The following is a 24,575-nucleotide window of genomic DNA, read 5'->3' on the forward strand; positions in this document are numbered from 1 at the left end:
CCCGAGATCTGTTTACTGAAGTTATATAAACTCTGATGCAAAAGGTGGTGTAATAAAAAAAGAATATAAAACCCTTTACTCCTTACTCAGAATCACAGTTCGGTGGAAATGCGACTGTTGAAATCAAATTCTTCATGACAGAATCTGGTATACCATTTTTCTTTTTATTTGTTTTTACTTATGCACTTTCTTTTAAAGACACCTTATTAGCTCTGGTTGTCATTCGAGCTTCGTTTATGAGGTTCTAAAAACCTTGATGAAGCTCTTTGTGAGGTTATTTTTATAGGAAGCTGAAGTCTTAGTCAGATATAGGTATAAAATTGATTTTATAGCTATTCAAAGGCTTTAAGATACATACATACATACATACATAACGTCACGCCTTTTTATCCCCGAAGGGGTAGGCAGAGGTGCACATTACGGCACGTAATGCCGCTATACAATGTACACCCACTTTTCACCATTTCTGTTATAAGTCCCATGTAATAGGGGGTGAGCCTATTGCCATATCCTGGACACAATTCCAGACTCCGTGCTACTACCGAGAAATTTTCGAAAATCCGAAAAAAGCCCAGTAATACTTTGCCCGACCCGGGAATCGAACCCGAGACCCCTTGTTCGGCAGTCGCACTTGCGACCACTCGACCAACGAGGCAGTCAAAGCTTTAAGATTTACCTCATTATCGGTCGTCAGCTACCAATAGTCTTTTTAAGCGTTAACTTTACCAAATTAGGATTTTCTCCTATGTCGTGGGTGCGGTTACAAACATACAAGTTACATATACACGACACCCAGACCCGAAACAACCATTTGTGGATCACACAAAGAGTAACTGCGTGCGGAAACCGATCCCGGTACAAGTAACGTGGCAGCTGGTTGCCCAGCTGTCATCTATCTTATCTTATTTATCAAATCTTAAAACTTCAGATATTTACTAAGAATACTTATCTTTTACGCTAAAGATAATACCATCTTCAAATCATAACTTTCACGTGATTCATTTAATGTTCTTTACAACTTAGATATCATTAGGGAAGTCTTATTTTTATCAGTCTACGACCCGTGACTGACATGGCGTGATGGTAACAACAAACACTGAATTATTTGTATTATGTAGTGTAAAAACAGACCAACATTGAACCAATCAAAACGCTATAGAATATCGGAATTTAAAAATTAAAATGTACGATGAATTTTACGTAACATAACATTAATTAATTAATATTCGTAAAATAGTAAGTATCTTTTATTTTAATACTTGGTAAAAATTGATTAAATAACAAACATACCTGATATTTTTAAATATATGTATATGCATATATAACTCAAAGGTGCCTGACTCACTGACATAGTGATCTATCAACGCACACTACAAACCACTGGGCGGATCGGCCTGAAATTTGGCATGTAGGTAGATGTTACGACTTTGGCATCCAATAAGAAAGGATTTTGATCACTTTTAGAAGTAATCACTAAGGGGATAACATAGGGGATGAAACTTTGTATGAAACTTTCTCAATTTTAGAGTGATGGGGCTGAGACTGCATGCATAAAGCTACTATGACGTAGGCATCCTCTAAGAAAGGGTTTTGATAAATCCCATTAATAATAATTCTTCTTAACGCGAGCGAAGCCGAGTAAACGCTTTAATAAAATTTTACTTGGAAGTAGATAATAAGTGCTTTTCATGTTTATAGAGAAACCAAAACAATAGTACTGCAATTACTCGAAATACATAGTTTATGTCAACACTAGATTTAGTTAAATAAAATTAACCTAAATTTATTTTAAGCTAACTGCCACAACCAGAGACATTTTAATGATTACTTAAACTATTCTTTAGTAATGTTTTTGTACTGAAAACAATTGCTAAGGACTGGGTTAAAAAAAATTAAATGACTCTGACCATAGTTGTAAGATACATAAACTAAATTATTACCATGCACTTCTTTTAAACTAAGATACACGGAAAATACAAGCACGTCCTTGATTAAGTACCACAATAAGTTTTCAATTAAAATTCAAGTAATACAAGTCTAATTGATTCCAAAGTCACAAATATTAAAGTTGTCGAAAGACGTTGAACAGAAATTCGCCATTGTTCTATTTGATTCGGTCCTCGTTTCTCGAAACAATAGTTGAGTGCCTTTGGTATAATAAATTGGTCCTCAGAATTGTAAGCGTAATAACTTTCATTGGTAATGTCAACGTGGCGCCCTCTATTGTTGCTACATCGAGTTATTCATTAATCTGTGTTGGGTTTTTAGGGTTTCGTTTTTTTGGATTATTGCGTTTTTTGTTGTTTTGTTTGTAACTTATATCGGTGTAACTTACTTGACTAATTGATGAAAATATGTCACTATAATTAAGTTCTACATTGTCTGAAATAAATAAAATGCCTAAGTGCAAAAACTGTAAAAAACAGGTATATTTTTTGTTGTTAAATAAAATATGATATGTGAATCTATTTGAGATCACGAATTTTAACTTATACTAGCTGGCCCGGCAAATTTCTTACCGTAACTTTTTTCTCACCTTTTAAACCTTCTAAATCGGTCCAGCCGTTCTTGAGTTTTAGGGAGACTAACGAACATTAATAGATTTTTATAAATAGAGATTAACAAGGTCTGGCCGTATATTAATAAGCTGTTTGACTATAAAAATTCTCAGCATTCTAAAGTAATCTCTCAGTAAACTAGTCGCGTATTCTCTTCATAAATGGCAGAAGTTTAATTATTGCATCTCAACCTATATTCTAGTTATTAAAGGCCATAAACACAAAGCCTTGTTAGGCACTTAAAATTGTAATCGCTCGCTGCTTGAAATTATAGAGAAGTGGAACTACTTGAAACAATTTTCCTTGACAATAAGCTCTTTTATTTCCACTTGACTAATTTTGTAGTATTTTCAGTATTATGGTAATAATTTCAATTCTTGTTACATGTAGAAGCTTAAAAAGAGATCCAATTAAGGGTCTCAGCACACATATGGGATCGGAAAGGGATCGTCACCGTATCGCCTCGAGCCGTTCAGAATGATTTGTATTAAACTCCCTACTGCAACGCACACTAATCGGAATAATAACGTATCGCCTCGCCTCGGAACAGGCTCCGAACTTGAATTCACGCGCTTACGGCTCATCGTCCCCGCGCTTACGTTTCTCCGTCCCCGCGCTTACGTCTCTCCGTACCGACTAACTATCGTGTTAGTCTAGTCGGTGTCGCCTAGCCGTAGCCGAGTTGACGTACAGGCGCTGCTGATACGCTTTCGTTACGTGCATACGGTAGGTTGACGCCTGGTTGACAGCGAGGCGAAAGGCGTTACGGTTACGATCCCTTTCCGATCCCATATGTGTGCCGAGACCTTAATAAAAGAAGATACGCTTTAACCCCATTTTTAGATTCGTCACGTCTGTCTGTCTGTCTGTCCGTCCGTCCGTCCGTATGTCACAGCCATTTAGTTAATAATAAAACATAAATGTAGAAAAGTCCCAAAACAAAATCATACACTAGTGAAAGAAAGAAAGTTTGTGAAAGAAAATTTAAGACTCCATAAATTCTATGACTTTATAATAGACCCAATAATAAAATAAAGGTACAGTACTAGTAAATAAAAATTAAGTTACTGCACGGTTGGTGCGGTGGCTGGGCAACTGGCTGCCGCGCAACTTGTAGCGGGTTCGATTCCCGCACGGAGCAACTCTTTGTGTGATCCACAAATTGTTGTTTCGGGTCTGGGTGTCACGTGTATGTGAACTTGTATGTTTGTAAACGCACCCACGACACAGGAGAAAATCCTAGTGTGGGGCAATGTTTTTTTTTTTAAATAATAGTACTACGAAGTAACTACATACATATACAGTTAAAAGGAAAGAAATATGTATAAAGAAATGCAAATATTATACAGAAAATCACAGAATTCAGTTTTCCATTGGAAATGCGGCCATATTGGAAACCTTATGGTGTGTGGAGGAAATGATCCCGAGTGGCTATCATTACCGACAATGGAGGTAAAATGTGGGCTGCTTTCTACTTGCATTTTTATTTTCTTGGAACTGTGATTTTTTGGAAAATATTTGTTTTATTTTAATTAGAGTCGTATTAATTTAAATTTTATATGATACTGTCTTTTTTTTGGAGAGACGAAGTACATATTTTTATTGAGGCAATACCTTTTCATAATTTGCAAAAAACCATGCTTATGGTCTTCTAGAAGCGTCGTTGAATCCTCTAGGTAGACCCAGAGTCCCCAATAGTAATAAAACTGAAAAAATGTAGGCTAGCTATTATACACTCTGTTTTAAACATCGGATTTTTCCCTGTGTCGTGAGGGCGTTTACAAACACACAAGTTCACATACACCTCACATCTAGACCCGAAATAACAATTAGTGGATTACACAAAAAGTTGCTCCATGAGCCAAACTCGCTATACGTTGCGCGGTAGCCGCTTGTCCAGCCACCGCGCCAACCGTGCAGTCAAACATACCCCTTTGATTACCACTTCGCGAAATAACGACTTTTCTATAACATATTCCAATACCACTTAATCATTATTTACATCAAAAGCGAACTAATGAAACATTCAGCAACACAAATAAATTTTCATAATTTAAATACAATAATGTGCTTAAATGTTTTCAGCGAACCTGAAACTGAAAATGCCATTCTGCTCAATTAGGTAAAATTATATGGAACATTCGCATTGTTCTGATTACGTGAAACTCAATCTAATAAATACAACATCATGACTTTTGATCATTCTAAGCGAAAAGTTGTTATTTTGTAATTAATTAAAACTGTTTCGGAGTTTTTTCAGTGATTTACTTTGTGCTATGTTACTATGCTATGAAGATATAATAGCTAAGCTGTGAAACTATGTGACCTTTTCCACTGATACTAAGCTATATAGCGGTGCGAGGAAGATGCGCAGCTCGAGTATGCGATGTATCGATAGTAGGGAAGCCATCTTTTCATATAAAAAACATAGCTTAGCTGAGCCCGTTTCCACCAGTGCTAAGCTGTGTTCCAATGAATATGATTGGTAGAAGCCAAACGCATCTATAACAATGTAGCACAGCAAATCTCTGGTGAATTTCAAACATATTTATTTCAATTTGTTATTTTGGTGATTGTTTAGATAAAGGCATACCCGATGGTTAATTTAATATCTTGATAATGAAATAACTTCTTTAGACTAAGTACTAGATTTAAAACAACAAATGTCACTAGTCTCACCACTCCAAAAACAACTTAACACTAATCACAATAACTACCTAAATGACTGTTTGTCCTTCCAAACTGAGTGTACAACTACACATTTTGTCCTAAATTATTGATCGAGGTTTATTTTTCCTAGACATGCGAACAGGTGATCAGTGATTTGGATATTGTACTACGTAAATTGATAGCTTTTATGAAGTTTATAGAAATGTTGAAGTTTAGTGACCGATAATATTTGGAAAATATTTAATTTTTTTATGGAATGCGCCAAAAGCACTCTAAATGATCAAATCTTATAATTATGTTTACTGTAATAGTACCTTATGTATAAAGTATGGATATACAATAGTATGTGCCTAAAAATTACAATAAAGAGTATCAAGATTTGAAGAATGAACACGTAATACTAAATCTCGTATTTACATTAATATTTTCTACCCAATATTTGTTATACAAACAGCTTTACGTCTAACAATAACAATAACAGGTAGAATATGTAACAATAGTCATCGATAAGGTTAGTACAACAATCGATTACTTATATTATATACTGACCTGCTTTATGTAGAAACCGCCCAATGATTACATAGGCTTCAACTCGATAAATGACGCAAAGGTATTGACGAATGATCGATTTTGTAATTCCTAGAATCGCTAAGTTATTGACTTAGGATGGAAACAATTGAGCTTTGTATAAACTAGTGCTTTCTAAAGGTAATATTGACTAAAGAACTGAATAGATTTTTTTTTGTTTTAAATTCAATTTGAAGTAGTCTGCGAACGTTTGGTTACTTTAGACTTTTATGAAGTCTTGAATCTGTGAGTCGGAAAATCTTTATTTGAATTCGACTGTCTAAATTTTCAATATTTGGACTCATGTCTGTGTTTTTTACTAGTATTTGAGCCTATGGGTTATTTAAATATAATAGAATAACATACATATTTCTCGTTTAAATAAAAGACGAGGAAATAGACCCATAATTCTGGCTCTAACAATCAGGAAGGCAATTACTTCTTCACGGAATTTCGATACCACACTTGGCACTTATGACTCGCCATATACAATGTGATAGGGTTGGGACTTCTAACCCGTTAAAGCTGAGTACTACATCTAATTATATCGACAAAAAAAATAATTTGGGTGGTTGAACCCCTAATTGAAAATATTGAAAAATAGTGATTTTTTCGGTGAAAATAATTCACAAATGTTTTTTTTTCTCACCAAAACATTATCAAACATATGAAAAAAGTAATGAATTAGTTAGCCAAGGTTATTAGCTACCGTTTGTCGTTTTTTTTTTGTTTCTATGACGCATACAACCTTTGATATCAAAAAAAGTAAAAAAAATATTAAAATAGCCATAATTTTTAGGGGGAGGGGATTCGACCCATTCGACCCTCGACTTTTGTCCATAAAATTAGATGTAGAACTCAGCCTTAACGGGTTAGAAGTCTCACCCCTATCACATTGTATAAGAAGGAGATACCAATTAATTGCCTTTCAGAGGCCGAAATTAGAATAGATCTGATTCAGTGCATGCTAAATTGGAAATCTCAAAAGGTACCACTGATACTTGCGTTTTAAGCTTTCATTTGACGAGATGCGTTTGGAATACTAACGCTAATTTTCAAATCAAATAAAAACCCCTGAGCTAAGATAGATGAACTTAACGTCTATTTTGTTTTCAGCGACATTTAAGTGACCCCTAAGGAAGGGGTTGATTTAGGTGCTACAAAACGACAAGCGACTCTGTCACTTACCTAAAGTAAGAATTTTGATTAATGAAAATGACATTAAGAGGTACAATAATTGGAGTAATTAGTGAAAACGCCATTAATACAACATTTAAGTAAATAATGAAACAGACACTATCATATATGGAACACGGTCTGAATATAATTATATGCTACTAACTTCTGCCGGCGGCTTCGCCCTCGTTCCTGTGGTATAAAAAGTATCCTATCACCCAAGTCAGCTCATACCCCTTTTTGTATACCAAATTTCATCAAAACCTGTTCAGTAATTTCAGCGTGTATGGCGGACAAACGTCTAAACATGCAAACAAAAATCTTTCACATTTTATATTTTAGTACACACACATTTGAAATCATGATACTAATAAAGTAATCAACTGCCATATAACTCAGCTGATGTATAATATAATCCGGGCAGTCTGTAAAGCTGAGAGCACGTACTAAAACGTTCCTATTTAAAATTCTAAAAGCTTAAACCATAACAAACTAGATTTAAACATCACGTTTTTATATTGAAAGCGTAGAATAATGAATTTTTCGTCGACACTGAGCGCTGAGTAAATTTTTGGCGTTGAAACACTCAATTCGTATGAAAAATAAGCCAATGTGAAATATTCTGGTGAAAACTTCGTTCGTGTGTTTGATGCATGGTCGTCTTTATATGAATTTTTGTGGTAGAAGTTTGAAATTGATTTAGTGTGAGAAAGGAAATTGTCGTATTGTTAAATATAAAAAAAAAATGTATTGGCTTTTAGTTTTCTAAAAATCTAGTGATCTCGTTTAATTTTAATTAGTAAATGATTATTAAAAGGTAGAGCTGTTGAGCATTAGCTCACCCACCCTTCTGAAAACCTTCGTACATTTTTGTTATAAAATGCTCATACTTAACACAAAATCTCAACTTAAGTTCCAATGTTCGTTTACACTGTGGCGATAAATGACAAGTGACAGATGGCAGAAGTCGCACATAGTCGATCGACGAATAAATCAAGGATGACATCATAAATCGTACATCGCACATATGAAGTTTAGATGCATTCCATTAAAAATATGGATAGAAAATCTCAACTAATTACAGATGGGTAGAAAGCAAGAAACAGCCAAGAGGAGAGAAGTCATTGAATGATTTTTCCCCTTTAAAAAAAAGCCACGATCACCTCGCCAGGTCGGAGGATCATCCTTTTCTTAAGAAACTTTACTCACTGTTTCTAAAACACCTATAGTATAGAACCTATATAGTTTTAGACTAATCCTTGACGTCAAACCAAGATCTCATCAAATACTAGAGTTTGAATGCTACTACCCTTGAACAAGGCAGACATTAATTAACAAAATCTAAGACCTTACCTTTAATAAACGTTCCAACGTCCACTAGACTCATAAATCTAGTGTCAAGATCCATTTCCATATCGAATAGTTTAATATTACTGAAGAGACTTAGAGCAATTAATCATTCAGTATTAAATTCCATTTCTGCTAGAAAATAAGTTTTTGCGCTGCCTCCAATAGATTTTTTGCTGATGTTCACACAAATATTAGTATCAAAGTTACCATTTATTTTGTTTAATGGTACAGTGGGTGTTTTTATTAAAGCTTTCGTGGAAAATAATCCGACTTTATTTTACACACGGGTCAGAATTCTAAAGCAACTAATGAGAAAATTAATAATTGATATACCTAATTTTATACTCAGCTCATGCCACAGGGCTTAGGCGCTTGAGAAACATAAACTAACGAAGGATTATCACTTCAAAAGACTTAATACAGCACGTGTCTACAGAAAAGAAGAATGCATTATGCTCGCCTTTTCACAGAAAGAAGCCAATATTGTAACATAAAAGGCTAAGATCTGCATAGTAAATATAGACTTAAGGCGAGCCAACCACTACCCTCAACTCTAAAGTAAAACTAAAAGCACTTCTTTCAAATTCCCCTCTTACAAACTAGTTACCTTAAAATATCGTATAACAAAATGTATGGAAGCCCATTATGTATAATATCAAAAGCAGCTTAAACAAGAACAGTGAACTTCATTAAAGCCCAACGTAAAGTCAGCTAACTAAGTGAAACAGTACCTGGTTTGAATGTGATTTACATAGTTGGTTAATTAAATTGTTACCTATATTAAAGAGTCCGGCCCCATGTACGGAAAGTTGGGACTTGATAAACCCGTATGAGAAAGTTTTGTTCGTAAAAGGCAGTCCAACTAGGCAGAATTTCCAGTTGGGTGAACCATCCATCATATCTAATATCTACAGGATTAAAGTTGTTAGCAAATAGTTGATGCTCTTGGGGCAGAAATTGATGAATTTATTAATTTACTCTTTGATATTTCTCTACGTTAATCAACAATATTTCACGTGCCATCTTGCTTTGTTGCTGTCGAAACTGATGTCAGTATTAATGCTTGTCAATCTATTATAATCAATCTTTATAATTAATGTATCTTCAACATGAATAATAGGCTCTCATTCTGATTCTAAGTAATTTTATGATATTAAAACATCATCTAGACAAATGCTTAGAACAAATTATTACGATCATACTTCACAATAAATGGAGGAACAAAAGCTATTTCAAAATGGATACTAATTAAAATAAACGCGTAACCTTATTTTTTCCAATTAAAAGTAGTCTCTTTTTATTCATCCTTAGTTATTTTCATTGTTATTTGATAAAAGCCTCGATAATTTCATAGCAATGGAATTGTTTAAGTCCATTGGGCTAAGTATTATCGAATTTATGCTAATAGAGCTATTTTACGCTTTATTCGTTTCATGTCCTATTCCAATATCGTTAGCTCCGACCTACTTTACGATTAGGTTAGTGCGTAGAAACGTCGCCGTTTTAATACTACAAATGTTTTCATAATCTCTAGTTAAAAAGCTATTACGTCGGCTAAAAATAAAGACAGAAATAATTCGTTTCGAGTCTGAAGAATTGAAGTAGCTATAGTCACGAAAATGATAAAGAAACTACACTGTGAATGTTTTACTGCTAGAAAATAAGTATTCTTCTAACTTAACCCATTTGCATGCCAATAATGGTAAATGTGCTGATCTGATTATATTGTATGTAACACCTATGGCATGTACCACATTTGAGCAAATAAATAAAAAAACCTACCATTGGTTTGTATCTGCATCACACAAAGGTTTGGCTGGTAGAAAATGCCTACGGCGTTAAGCCCGCCTTGTAAAATGTGTAAAATGAGAAGAAGATGCTTACGTATCTTCTCACACTAAAAAAAAACAGGTTGTGAACACCATAAAGCCCACGATAGATTCGAGAAGAGGTTTTTTTTTCTTTTTTATGTAATAAGGATAGAGGAGGATAGAGAATTATAAATCTAGTTGTCCTCAATACTCTTCCTGCACCACATTCTGATCAACTTTGATATAAACCAAACTTCTAATTCATAAATCAAACCACAACACAAATTAACAACCAGTTGCCATCATTAACGAGATCCACAATCAGCAATTTCCTATTATTTGACCTTTGGATGTTAATATCCTTCCCTTTCTTTTATTCCCAAATCAGGGCGGGGGTTCCGGCATCCGGTCCTACGGTAACATGGCCCAATTACATCCCTACAAAATTGGTGTGTTGATAATGCCATGGAGCATTCACACATGGCTTGAGTTTTACCTACAGTATTTGTTTTATCTTAGCGTATCTTCATTATTTGCTTCTGTTGTTTTGTGTTTTGGTGGTATTTGGAATGTTCAATTCTTTTGAATTATGTTTAATAATAAGTAATTCGTTATTTACATGATCCATTTCCATTATTAACGAAAAAGAATGATTCAAGTATTTATTGCATCCGTAATGTACACAGGTATTAGAAAATACAGTATTTAGTCACAATTATGGACCCTGTCGGGCACAGCAAAATTAAAATTCTTAGGAGAGAGAAAGGGCCAATATATAAAACAAATGATTCAGTATATTAAAAATTAAATAAGTTTGTGAGACAAATCAAACGAAAAGAAATTAGTTTTTTACATTACAAAGAAGGCTTTAAGATAAGATTTATTTAGTAATCACCAAACGTATTGTTGATAAAAATGAGCTTAGCTTCATAAATAATACAAACATGTCCAAGAACCAAAAAAATATAAGACGTCACGTTCTCAAACCCGTGCTGGGACCGCCAGTGGATTACAGCCCACTCTCTGTCATACTGAGAACGTCTTATTCCCAGCAGTGTAAACTCCGTAGAATAATAATTTAAGTAAAAAACAAAAAGCAACCAAGAAAAAATACTAATTTAGTTATTTTTATGGAATAGGGGGCAACGAGCAGAGTCATCTACGTCATAAGCGATCAGCGCCGCTCATGGACACCCGCAACACCAGAAGAGTTACAGGTGCATTGGCGGCCTTTGAAAAAGGGAATACGCTGTTTTCTAGGAGGTTTGAAGATTGTATCGGTTCAGAATGCGATGCAGAAAGTTTTGTGAGAAACGCATAGTTGTGGTCTGCCAACCATCTACATATAATATAATGGGGATGGAAGTTATATTCGACCAATGTAAAGGAAACAAGTAATACATAAAAAAAAACAGTTTCAATGAGCTTTATTCTACCGATTGAGGACTAGCGTTTGATATCCATATTGAAGATAATTGTCGAAAAAATTTAACATTATATTGTATGATCATCAATATTAAGAGTGTGTACTAAATCACGCCCATTATACACATATTACATGGGACTTATAACACCTATTGTGAAAAGTGGATGAGCATTCTATAGCGACATTACGTGCCGTAAAATGCACCTCTGCCTAACCCTTCAAGGATAAAAAGGCGTGACATTGCTTATGTACCAAATATGAGATCTATCTGCCGTCAGAAAGTGTGTAAAATACCAATAACTGGACCTAATCAAACTCATAAGATAGTGGCCAAACGCTGACCTCTTATTTCAAGTGTAACAAAAAAACTAAGCAAAGCAAAATGAAACCGTTTAGAAATCGAAATTACAGTACAGAGGTGTACAAATAGCAAATTAATTATGTTAAAATATTAGGTTTTTTTTTGAGGGGGAAAATCATCCAATGACTTCTCTCGCCTTAGGCGAGGCGAGAGGGAGTGTCAGACTCTTACTGACTAAAAACCACCCCATTCCTACTTCTGTTTTTCGAACCGGAGCCCCGGTAAACCCGCTAGGTAGTCCGCAGCTCCGGATCAGGAAAATGTTAGGTATAGAAGATATAAAGCAACATCAACGTCAGGTCAATTTATTTGAAATTCGTTAGTGAAGTATTTGGTGTATGAATAAAAAAAATTGTTCCCAATTTTCAGCAGAGTCACGAACGCTCGACTTTATTGGTGGTATGCGATAAAATGCTTAACTAATTTGTTAGATACCTGACGTGAAAATTAGAAAATTGCATTAAAATTTTATTTAGGATTTTTGTCATCATATTTTTGATACCTTTGTTTCATATCCCTAAATTATACAAATGAACAATGGAAATAAGTCCTATTTATACGAAAATTAAAGTACAATTTGATTTGATTATAAAACATGAAATATAAACTTTCTAAACAAGAACAAACTGCGTCATTTTCATTATATAAACCACGTATAAAATCGCAGATGAAATAACTATCTGTTTATTTGTATAATTCAAATTCTCGTTAGTTGATATCAGAAAATTATGTATAAAATACCTAACCATCACATTAAAATATCTAGTACATTAGTGTCGCTTTTCCATCCGCAATTAAACGTCCATTTAAAATAAACCAATTTACGTTAATAACAATTTAACTGAAAAAAAAAATACTACATTACTTACTTCGACACCTAAATGAAAAATCTCCGTTTTTTATTCACAAACACAAAATAAAAGTTAAATCACTGATTTTTATTCACAGTGTAACTCCCGTTGAAGTTGTTATAGTACTGGCGGGTGATCGGTCGAGACGTGCGACCGCTTCGACGCTCGGGCCACGACTGAAGCTCCCTCACTGTAATCTAGATACAAAAAGGGTGTGAAGTAAGGTTCTATCAACCCCGGCATTATGGAAACATTAGTGACTCCCTGATCGGTTAATTAACTAAACTTTATAGTTAGTCTAACGATAATTTTGTTACAAATTAAGTTGTCGTGATTTTAGTTTCATTCGCGGAAATGAAAATAGGGTAGTACACTAATTTTTATTTTAATGTCCGTCTTGTAGTTTTGTTTTAAAATATTAGACGCGTATTTTTTATTTTCTTACGGAAACAAATACTTTCTAAGATATATCGATTTGAAATATCGCGTGACGTCAATTCTAAATATTTACATTTTTATACGCAGAAATAACGCATTTGCTCGCACTCCTAAACTTAGATTAATTTTATTTAAGTTATTGTATTATCTTATATGAAGATATAAAAAAATACGTGTCTAATATTGTTTCATTATACGTGTCTAATATTTTTTCATTACCTAACTGACGGACTAATTATTTTTAATTTTCATACCCCATCATCTCTATTAATTTTCTATGGAATTGTGGAATAATTATGTTTTTGGTGTGTATCAAGATTAACTGGTTGTAAAAATATTTTGGGCGGTCGAGTAAGTAGTTTGGAGACTTTTTATTATTTTCTTGAGCTCCTTACTCCGTCGTAAAACCCTTCAGGTGAGAGTATGAAGCAGTTTTGTAAAATTCAGAATAAAATTTTCTAGTAAACCCCGGTGCCGGTTTATTTGCTCGTAATATTTTTACGTGACACGTTCCAATTTTCGTCTATCCTGAAATAATTTTCGGTATGAACTTTATACTATTTTACAGTGAACTTCCTGAATTTTATGGATTTGTGAAAATATAATAATTTAAAATCGAGGAAAATTTTAATCATTGAAATGAATAATGTATTCATAGCAAATTTTGAAAAGATCTTACTAATATTATCAATGCAAAAGTTTGTGAGTCCATGTATTTATTTATTACTTAATCACGTCAAAAAGGCTGAAGGGATCGGAATTTCGAACAAGGGTAAATAATAGTTTGAAATAACACACCTAAGGATAGTTTTTATACTACGGGATTGCGGGCGAAGCCGAATCTAGTAATATGTTATACGGTATGGAGATAAAGAGTGTTCAAATTAGATCAAAGAGAATAATGCACTTTTTGGCTTACCTACTGGGTTTATTTCGCTCATTTTTCGTATTGTCAGTAAAGATGATAACAAATATGTGGTTTAAATTAAGTTATAAGAGGTTTCCCCATACGGTATATTTATTGTAAAGTCACTTTCTTAATTACTAGTTAGAAATTTTAATACAAAATATTGGTCATAGTTACAATAGATATCACGTAAATCTAAGTCAAACCTAAGACCTTGTTTTCCCCATTTCCAAAAACTTTCAACAAAATATATAAAAGGAAGATTACAACGTAAGTGATCCAACTGCCTGCAGCCATATTATAATGTAAAGAACTTTCTTCATCTGATCCATACATTTGCAAGACACGAGTATTGTTAAACAGCGAAGTTTTTTTCTTTTTTTTTTTGTTCACTCCAGTAGACAAATTCTGATACTTTCGGACTTGTGTTTCTTTTGCACGTTTTCAACGTGTTTTAATGAAATGAAATAGGCTGAAAAATAGGCTACAAAACACTTAAATTAAATTATTATATATAAAAAATCTAAATGAGATCAGGGGGCCTACTCTAATTCAACGAAAAACGAAATTTCGTCCGAAACTTCGCAGATTGCATACTACAATTCTATTTATTGCGAACTTTCGTGGACAAAAATGAACGAATGAAATGAAGATAAATAAATAGATTTTGATATGAAATTAAAAATAAAACGTAATTTTACGGCCAAAGATTAAACGAAACTTCGCATTTGAGAACCGGAGTAGGCTCCAGTATCCGCTAGAAAACTCAGAGGTAATTGTCTCTTTTAGTCCAGACAAAATTTGAAAAAGGGATGTGTAAGAACCGTTGAAGTTCGTTTTATGGTTAATTTTACCAATGTAGAGTTGGTCCATGCGAATAATATATAATAATATAATATACCTATTACTTATTAAGAAAAACACTGAAAAAGTTTTTTTTCAATAATCACACTTTTATATACTTTACATTTCTAATGTAAAAGTTTGTTTGGATGTTTGTCCGTCAATCACGTCGAAACCACTGTACGGATTTTGATGAAATTTGGTATACGAACCGAGTATAAGCTGACTTGGGTGATAGGATACTTTTTATGGACTTCAGAATAAATATACCTAAGTTTGGCCTTTTGGTATTTAAACATAAGAATGTGTAGGTATTTTTTTTAATTTACGTAATATTAACATTCTCCATTCATAAGCAAAAGTAATTTTGTTGATGGCCTTAATCGTTTTACATTGGATTGATGAAAACAACTCGTTTTGATAATTATTGGATTTTTATTAAGTGAAGCGTTGTAAATTGGACTTTGATGGGTTTAAATTGGGTTTATTTTTAAATAATATTGGTTTCGTCATGTGTATTTTCAGTATTAATGTAAAGATACAGCGGGCTAACTTTATGTAAGTTATTTTACTATTATTTTTTTTTTTTAGTTAATTATAGAATACTAACTTATGCAATGGGCTTTGTCGCCGTTCCCGAGGTATAAAAAGTATCCTATCACCTAAGTCAGCTCATACCTGGTCTGAATACCAAATTTCATCAAAATCCCGTTAATAGTTTCAGCATGATTGGCGAACAAACATCCAAACAAACAAACTTTCAAATACTGTGCCTATCTTATCATACCTATTATGTCTATCTACTTGAAATTCTACAATCACATACCAAAAACAGCAAGTTTGGAAAAAACTCGAGCTTTGGAGCAACTAGCGCCTCAAACACAGACGGTTATCAAATACCTAACTCTTCACACAACCCTGTATTTTAGTAAAGAAACATAGTATACGTTAATATAATATTTGTACACGCTTGTTCTAGAAAAATATCTTTATTTTCAGCCTTCGTAGAATGAAGCGTGCAAAAATAATATAAAAAGGAAAATTGATAAAGAAAATGTGGGTGTTGCTGAAAAAGTTTTGATATGAGCCATAAGGCTTAGTCATGAAGTCTTACCAAGTTTTTTGAGGATATTTTTAGAACAAAAAATACGATAGCACATTGGACTATACTGCGTTATAATTTGCTTTCTCATTTTATTGAAGGTTTAGAAAATGACAGAAGGCGTCGAGTATCGCGTGACGATCTCCGTAAGTGCGGGTCTGCGGACGAAGAGCAAGGGTGGCTTGCCGCCGGACAGAACACTACAGATGGGGCTTAGTAGGTCTGATGCCGACCCGGAGCTGCGGACTGTCTAGCAGGAGTAGGAACGGGGTAGTTTTTAGTCATTAAGAGTCTGACACTCTCTCTCGCCACACCTATGGCAGAAGTACTCATTGCATGATTTTCCCCCTTACAAAAAAGGGGTCGATGAAACTGAATATTTCCATCACTCTGTTAGATACCTTTCATAACCTACCAACAAAGTCGATATTTTTTCACCTTGTCACTGTATTCTGCCTGTATTGCCAGGAAAAATGCAATGAGCAATTTTCATAGTTTTATTTTTTCCATTTGGTTTTCAGTAACTGATGTAGGTAGGATGCTAGAGAAAAGAATATATAGATTTTTTTAAACTACATTATACTTATTACGTATTCTTTTTGACATTACAAGCTAAAATGTAATATCAAAGAGTTTATTATAACTTTCATGAGACACACTAAACTAATTATTACATTATCGGCTTACTCTCGTAACTTTTTGATGAGGGACTCGACTAGTTTCAAGTCTTGCTAGCGTGGCTTGCAACTAGTCGAGTATCTCGTCAAAAGTGAAAAAATATATGTGAAAACCCCACACAAAATAATTAATTTAACTTATTAACTACATAGAAAGATATGAACTTATTTATTACCAATACTTATATTATAAGCAGGAAAAAAATGATTGATCAAGCCTTTTTTTGTTTGCAAAAAAGTAATGGTTAAAAGTGCAGTAAAAGGAAAAATCGTATCACATATTCAACATCAGCTTCTCCACATACATATAGGTAGGTATATGTCTACAAATATATAAAAGTTCACCTCATAAACTGATTGTTCAATGGCGTGGTCGCTAACTGTCGCCAGTAGATCTCATTGAATGGTTTGGCTCGCACCAATCACTGTAAGATAAATTGCCAATACTGCGTTGGTTCGTTCTCTCTTTGGAGCTATGGTGAATACCTTTGGGTAAATAAATACTATTTATATAATAGATGGGTTTTTGTGTCCAGGTCATTATAAATAGAGCATAATATATTATCATTGGTGAAATAATAGTCTTTTATTTTCTTAAGGCAACAAATACTTTCAAAGATATATCGATTCGAAATATCGCGTGACGTCACGTCGTATCTAGGTACATTTTATACGTAAAAATGACGTATTTTGTCCCACTCCTAAACTTTGATTCGTTTTATCTTATATTTTTGATTGCCTAACTAATGGACTAATTAGATTTTTAATGTCCATACCCCGTCGTCATCCTTATTGTTTAGGTTTCATTTCAGGGCCAGTTAAAACTAAATGAGTTTTTGGAAAAGATTATGAACAAATAAACATGTACGGTACTAATAATAATTGTATTTATTTTTTTATCTCTATTTCTAGTAAATCGTTATATATTTCAGTTCACTTCACCGTAAATCTAGTGTATCAAATACTTCTAACTAATTCGTTAAAAATACAGACAGCAGCTACCTCTAGGCCCCAGGACGTACATAAAATAAAAAATAGAGAAAAAAAATCAACAACAATCCGTTCCGAATAAAACAAAGCTCATTCCAATGTTAGATTTGGTTGGAAAAATAAAACAAAAAAAGAAGGATCAAATCGGAAAGTTAATAAAGGAACAAAATCGTACAAAACCCGGCTCGCTTCGATCAATCACTTGACAAGTTCGGATGAAGACCGAACGTGTGATTACCGCATAATGACGGTGCCACGAACCCACGAAATGTCCCACATATTTATAGAGTTTTCGCTTTCTGTATTTACTGGCCCACGCAGAATGATTTTGCTTGAAATAAAGTGGGTGTTCTATCATGCGTATCTTATACTTAAATGGTTTTGAACATATGAAATTAGACCATCTTCTTTCATACCTATGTGATATAATCAGAATCTTGTTTTGGAATGGTTTAAAAGTCAAAAAGTATCACCCTCATGTATATTGTTTTATTTTATGGTATAGGCCGGTAGACGAGGAGACTGATCACTTGATGGTAAGCAATAAAGCTCATGGACACTCAAAACACCAGAGGCGTCAAAATTACGTTGCCGGCCTTTTGGGTGTAAGGAATTTAAGGGTTTTTAGTGAATCGGGAATTGGAAAGAAGGGGGTAATTGGGCCTCCGGCAAACTCACTCACACATCGAAACACAACGCAAGCGTTGTGTCACGTTAGTTTTCTTTGAGGTCGTGGTATTGCTCTGGTCGAGCCGGCCCATTCGTGCCGAAGCATGACTCTCCCACACATTATAAAGAGCAATAAACTGAAAATTACAATAGATTGTCAAATCATTTCTATAACCTTGATCATTGTTTGGTTATGAATTATTTATAATCAAATCATCCATTGCTACGTGTTTTCAAAATTACAGAAATACTGTTTATAGGCTACATGATGAACAATAAAATTCTGATATACATCAAACATAACCTTTCAATTGTATTTCATTCTTATATTGCACAATACAAGTAACTACGTCTAGAGCCTCTCAAACTATCCTTATAAATCTAATTATACCGCAGCCTTATATCTTTATGCCGCACAAAGTTCCCGCTCTTCAACTCTAAGATCTCTCATTGTATTGCAAGTAAACCTATTCAGAATTCCTGCATCGTCAGCGAATTTCCACCCCCTGGCTTATTAACCGCATATAGAACCTCTTTGTGGAGTAGACTTATGGAGTGATCAGTTTGGTGGTACCTTTTCAAACTAACCTTTGATACGTTTTATTTTGTTTGGCGTATCATTATTATCGATGAAAACATTTATATTACAATAACGTCACTCATTTTATCCCCGAAAAGGTAGGCTGAGGTGCACATTAAGGCATCAACTGCCTCGTTAATCGAGTAGTCGCAAGTGCGATTGCTGGACAAGGGGACTCGGGCTCGATTCCAAGGTCAGGCAAAGTATTGTTGGGATTTTTCAGTTTTTCCAAAAATAATAAGTTATTATGTAAAGTGTCATTATGGCAATACGTTTTAAATAAAATAGATCGACTTGGTCATCGCTCGTTATCATGCAATACAAGTAGGTATACTTGTGTTTTCATTCCATCAATAAAGTCATTCTAAAAATAGAAGCTATATAAATGATCACGAAGTATTTCGGATATTGTAGAGATTGTACTGATTGTAGACTGATCTGATATGGAATATCTTTGCGGAAAGAAGAAAATATTTTGTCGTATATTTGTCATTTACGGAGAGGTATTTTACGTTTATAAGCGATGATTTTTCAACCAACCGTCAATTCTTATCAGTAGAATAAAATTTACATTTGACAATTTTAGTATGGTAGAATTGTAAAGTACGCAAAATTAGCGTGATTTTTCACCAGAGATGTTCTATGCTACATTGCTGTGGATGCGGTTGACTTCCACCAATCATATATACACTTAGCTAGCTTTAATCAGCTATTATATATTACCCTAAAGGTAAACGTCCACACGCCCGCATCGTACGCATCATACGCATCGTACGTATTCCGTATGAAGCCATCAGCACGCTTCGCATGTAAGCATTGCTGATGATGCGGTGCGTACGATGCGGATCAGTGAACGCAGTTGAATTCCTATACAAGACAAACTAATATCCGTTGTGTGCGATGCGTACGATGCACTTACCTAGAGTCGGAATACATTGATGTTTAAATGACTGAAATGAAAACTTCTATTTGTGTGGATACATAAGGTACAAAATTGCAGTATTCCCATTTCAAATTAATTTGTGTTTTACCTGTTTCGAGGTAGGTAAAGAAACGTTTTATTTTATGACAATTGCACACTCTATCTATAGTTTGTTTTAAATTCTGTCCAGCAGTGCGGTGTAGTATTTTATTTATAGTAACGTAGGTCACGCCTAGTAGTTTATTTGACCACAGGTGTTCAAAGTATTGAAACGGAATATTTAAAATGTTGTCTTATTTTGGTCTTGAATTTGAAACTTAGTCGTACATTTACTGGTAATTCTAGCACGTCTGTATAGGACAAATTGTATTTTACAAAAACTCTAGTACAGTAATAGGAACTTGTTACTAAGTGCCGCAAAAAGTTTCATAGACACTTTATTAATATCGATAGAAAATGTTATAAATTTTACTTCTACGGGAAAATGTATCAAATAATCGAAAATATATTTCCGAATTTCTGGGAATTGGACCTTTTAAATAATTAAAGTGTGATTTCCTCTTAACTACGACAAATTCACAGAAAAATTGTATCTCTATAAATATTATATACGAATATTCAGATCAGTTTCATGAAATAGGTTTTGCACTCATTTAATGTCAATTAAGTTTAAATTATTTAACACATGTACCTGAGAACATAACGTACATGTAACATATCAACATCAATAGAGATGATCGACAGGGTATTTGAAAATTCCGTGACAAAATTAATAAAATCGTGTCTAATGTTAGGTCACGAAAAAAACATTAGGCAGGTATTTTTTTATTTTGTCATATTATAGGGGTGAGCCTATTGCCATAGACTGTGCACAATTCCAGACTCCGTGCTGAACCTACCAATTTTTTTTCGAAAAACCGAAAAAAAACATAGTAATACTTTATCCGACCCGGAATCGAACCGCTTCTCCCGACTAAACAAAGATATTTCACTACACATGTTCAAGACGCGAACTACTGACTAATTAGTGTTCGCCCTGATTCCTTTCCACATCTTAGCGGTGAAGACTCAACGTGTTGTTAATAAATTATGCAGTGAGATCTATGTCTTAGTAATAATGGATTAACTCGGAGCATGCATGTTGTCTATACTAATTATTATAAGCTGGGAAGATTGTTTGTTTATTTCTAATTTGGATGAAATGTTGATTAGAGAAGAATTTGAATTTTTTACTGAAGTATCAAAATACGCTGTTTTGTTAAAGGTAGTATTTAGTTCAAGTTGCAACTCATAAATAATATCAATATACGCTATCTCGTCTCAGTTTGTACGAACCAGTAAGTGCAGTACAGGTGCAGTTAAGTGTGGGAGAGCTATGCTTTGGCACGATCGAGCCAGCTCGACTGGAGTAATACCACGGCCTCACAAAAACCTTACTTGTATCACTATACTATGCCAATGCCGTGATATAACATTGTCTTCAAAGAAAGAAACCATTTCTAGTATTGACTTTCCAACATAACCTCTAGGGCCAGCTAAAATAATCGATTCAACCCGTTGTGTCTCAAATTTATCTACCTATATATCCAAAAACACTAACCTAGCAACTCCAAAGTACCCAGCCGAACATAAACTGTATCAAGCTCAACGCAAATAAGAACATGTTACGGAACAACTTGCGTGGGTGACTGTACAACTGAACACACTTGTAACAGGATCGAAACGGAATCGTACTTTATTGAAAACTTTTATTTCCTTCTATTTTGTGTTTACGGAGTGCGAAGTTGTAGTCACACGGCGGGTAAGTCCAATGTAAATAGGTATCTACATATAAAGGATTTCTCTTCTCCGGGTTTTGTACGAAGAATTCCCTTTTATCATCATTTAGGTATGCTGAAATAGAAAATGCGAATACGTCTTTTATTTGTGACTTTTCGCTGTGTTGGGATCTTGTAGTACTCTTTTGGTTGTCTTACAGAAATCTCTGACGGTTCATACGAGGGTAGAAATCGAAATGAACGTGTTCTTGATGTTTACGTATCCCAAGGGGTTGCGGCAAATTATAGTTTTTCTAGTTTGGCTTGTAACAGATTCTGGTTGAACCTCAAATAAAATTATGTAATAATGCATTACATTTATAAGCATAAATATTTCCATTTCTTTCCATTACACATTAGTATTGGGAAGATTGGGAAGGAGGTAATTGGGCCTCCGGTAACCTCACTTACACAACGAAACACAACGCAAACGTTGTTTCACGTCGGTTTTCTGTGAGGCTGTGGTATCACTCTGGTTGAGCATTTGCAATCGAGATGCTTTATAGCAGCAATCGTCTGTACGAATGTAATTTGTTATCATCACAATATCTCGACTTAGAAACATCTTAATAAATTAAAATAGGATTTTCCTATTAAATTTTCCATAAACACGAAGAAAACTACAAGCAAAAGCCAGTCCATAGTAAAACCGACCTGCCTTTTACGTAACCACATGAAACTCGATCACAACCGTACACCTAATTTATTACCTAGACTAATACCATTGTATCAGCTTTTCTTATTAATACGAAGATAAATTAGAAATATCGTTCTCCGTTTCATATTTCTTACACGGTCATAAGTACTGAAATTGGCTTTTGTACAAGGATTATAAGACAAGTAATTATAGACGATGATCGGCTTTGGGACATTAATTTTTGTCGATAGATTTCTAGGTATTTATTTATAACATAATCCGGTAAACGAGCAGACGGATTACCTGATGGTAAGTAATCGCCGCCGCTCGTGGACACCCGAAACACCAGAGGCGTTACAAGTGCGTTGTCGGCCTTTTAGGGCTTAGGAATTTAGGGGTTTTGTGGAATCAGCGAATGGGAAGACGGGGAAGGAGGGGTAATTGGGCCTTCGGTTTTCTGTGAGGCCGTGGTATCACTCTGGTCTAGCCGGCTCATTCGTGTCGAAGCATGGCCCTCCTAAAGTAAGTTATTTCCAAATACTTTTGGATGGATCTCCTGTACGGCCAGTGTTTATAGTATTTCCGAATTCTCATTGAATACAGAACAGTATGTTTTAATAGGATTGTCCTATAATATTACTCACTAAAAGTGTCTTCTTAAATACGTTACGTCTACGTCTACCTACCATTTGGTATATAATGACCTCTTTGGTGACTAAAATTCATAAATGTCCAAAAGATAAAATAAAAATATATTTCAATCATTTAATGGCCCCTCCATAAGGACCAACACTACACCCCACTTCCATCAACCGAGCATTTATGACCCATAAAATTGTCAACTGTCATATATCTAAGATAGATGGCGGTGCCGTCGATAATGCTCCCGTTCAACTCAAACAGTTAACCCAATTACCAACTAATATTAAACTGGAGCATCAATAGATCATATCCGTTTCTCGAGTCTTGACCCATTACACTTGGAATCCTTATAAATAGTACTTATATGTCATCTGGGTAATTAATCAAATTGGTATCGACTATCTTTCGAGGTCCGTACAGATAATGCCAGTGAGTGATCGAGTGGTAAGTATTTTGGCTAGTAGGAAGTTGTATTGAATTTCTTAAGACGGGAAAGAAATTGTGTCGAAAAGCGGAAAAACACAGCTTGAGATAAGTGATTGATTTAAATTAGTTATAGTAATAGCAAAAAGTGTCGGAAAACCAAGCTTCGACACGAATGGGTCGGCTCGACCGAAGTGATACCACGGCCTCACAGAAAACCGACGTGAAACAACGCTTGCGTTGTATTTCGTTGTGTGAGTAAGGTTACCGGAGGCCCAATCTCCGGAGGTCCAACCACCTTTAAATTCCTAATAACCAAAAAAGTCAGCAACGCAAGTGCTTTGCGTTACAAGTGTAATGCCTCTAGTGTTTAGGATGTCCATGGGCGGCGCCGATTGCTTACCATCAGACCCGTCTGCTCATTTACCTGATTTTACCATTAAAACACGATGGTGGACTGCGTTACAGAATTCTTACAATGATTAGATTTAAGGATTATTTTGTAGTTGTTCTCTAAATATTTTTGAAGCCATGATACACGGCAATAGGATCACTCCCTATATGAAACCCACTACATAAACTAACTGGTAAAACATTAATGTTACATTGTATTGTATATGTACGCTTCTGTCTTCTCCTTAGGGGATCAAAAGGCGTGCCGTAATATTTACGTTATTTAAGAAGGAAGATATTCCCAGCAACATACATATTCATGCTATTCATAACATCATGCTTGCGGAGCGATGTATGCAGACTTAAATATTTGTTCCGCTATACGTTCGCGAACAAATTTTACTCGCTACGTCGCCGTCGACTTTCTAATACAAAATGCATCAGTACTTCCTCCATCCGACTTACAGTTCTATTGTAAATCGTTCAACAGGTCGATCGATAAATTGGCCGACATTTGTCGTGCTTCCACAAGGTCTTAATCAAGATCTAACCAACAATCCGACTGTGTAACACAAACAGCTATTATTTTGAGTCGACTGTTGTCTAAGCATGGTGTGTCAATAGCTCAACAATTTGTTGTATTGGTATGAATTGTAGTGTCTCCTCTCTATTGTAAAATGTTATCTAGATTGGTATTGTTAACTTACAATAACGGTTTACTCACCTAACTATACTGAGAAAGTCTCTACTAGTTTCGAATGGCAG

At 34.6% G+C, this 24,575-nt stretch overlaps 1 protein-coding gene across 1 annotated transcript in view; it reads right to left on the reverse strand.

The window, feature by feature from the left end:
• LOC118276476 (uncharacterized) overlaps positions 1 to 12,951 on the reverse strand; it is a 64,189-nt gene extending 51,238 nt beyond the window's left edge. The window contains exon 1 of the mRNA XM_035594811.2: positions 12,789 to 12,951. The gene's annotated coding sequence lies outside the window, so the exon portion shown is untranslated. The remainder of the gene's footprint in view (positions 1 to 12,788) is intronic.
• Positions 12,952 to 24,575: the final 11,624 nt, after the last annotated feature.

The sequence above is a fragment of the Spodoptera frugiperda genome, chromosome 31 (assembly GCF_023101765.2).
Source record: "Spodoptera frugiperda isolate SF20-4 chromosome 31, AGI-APGP_CSIRO_Sfru_2.0, whole genome shotgun sequence".
Lineage (NCBI taxonomy): Eukaryota > Metazoa > Arthropoda > Insecta > Lepidoptera > Noctuidae > Spodoptera > Spodoptera frugiperda.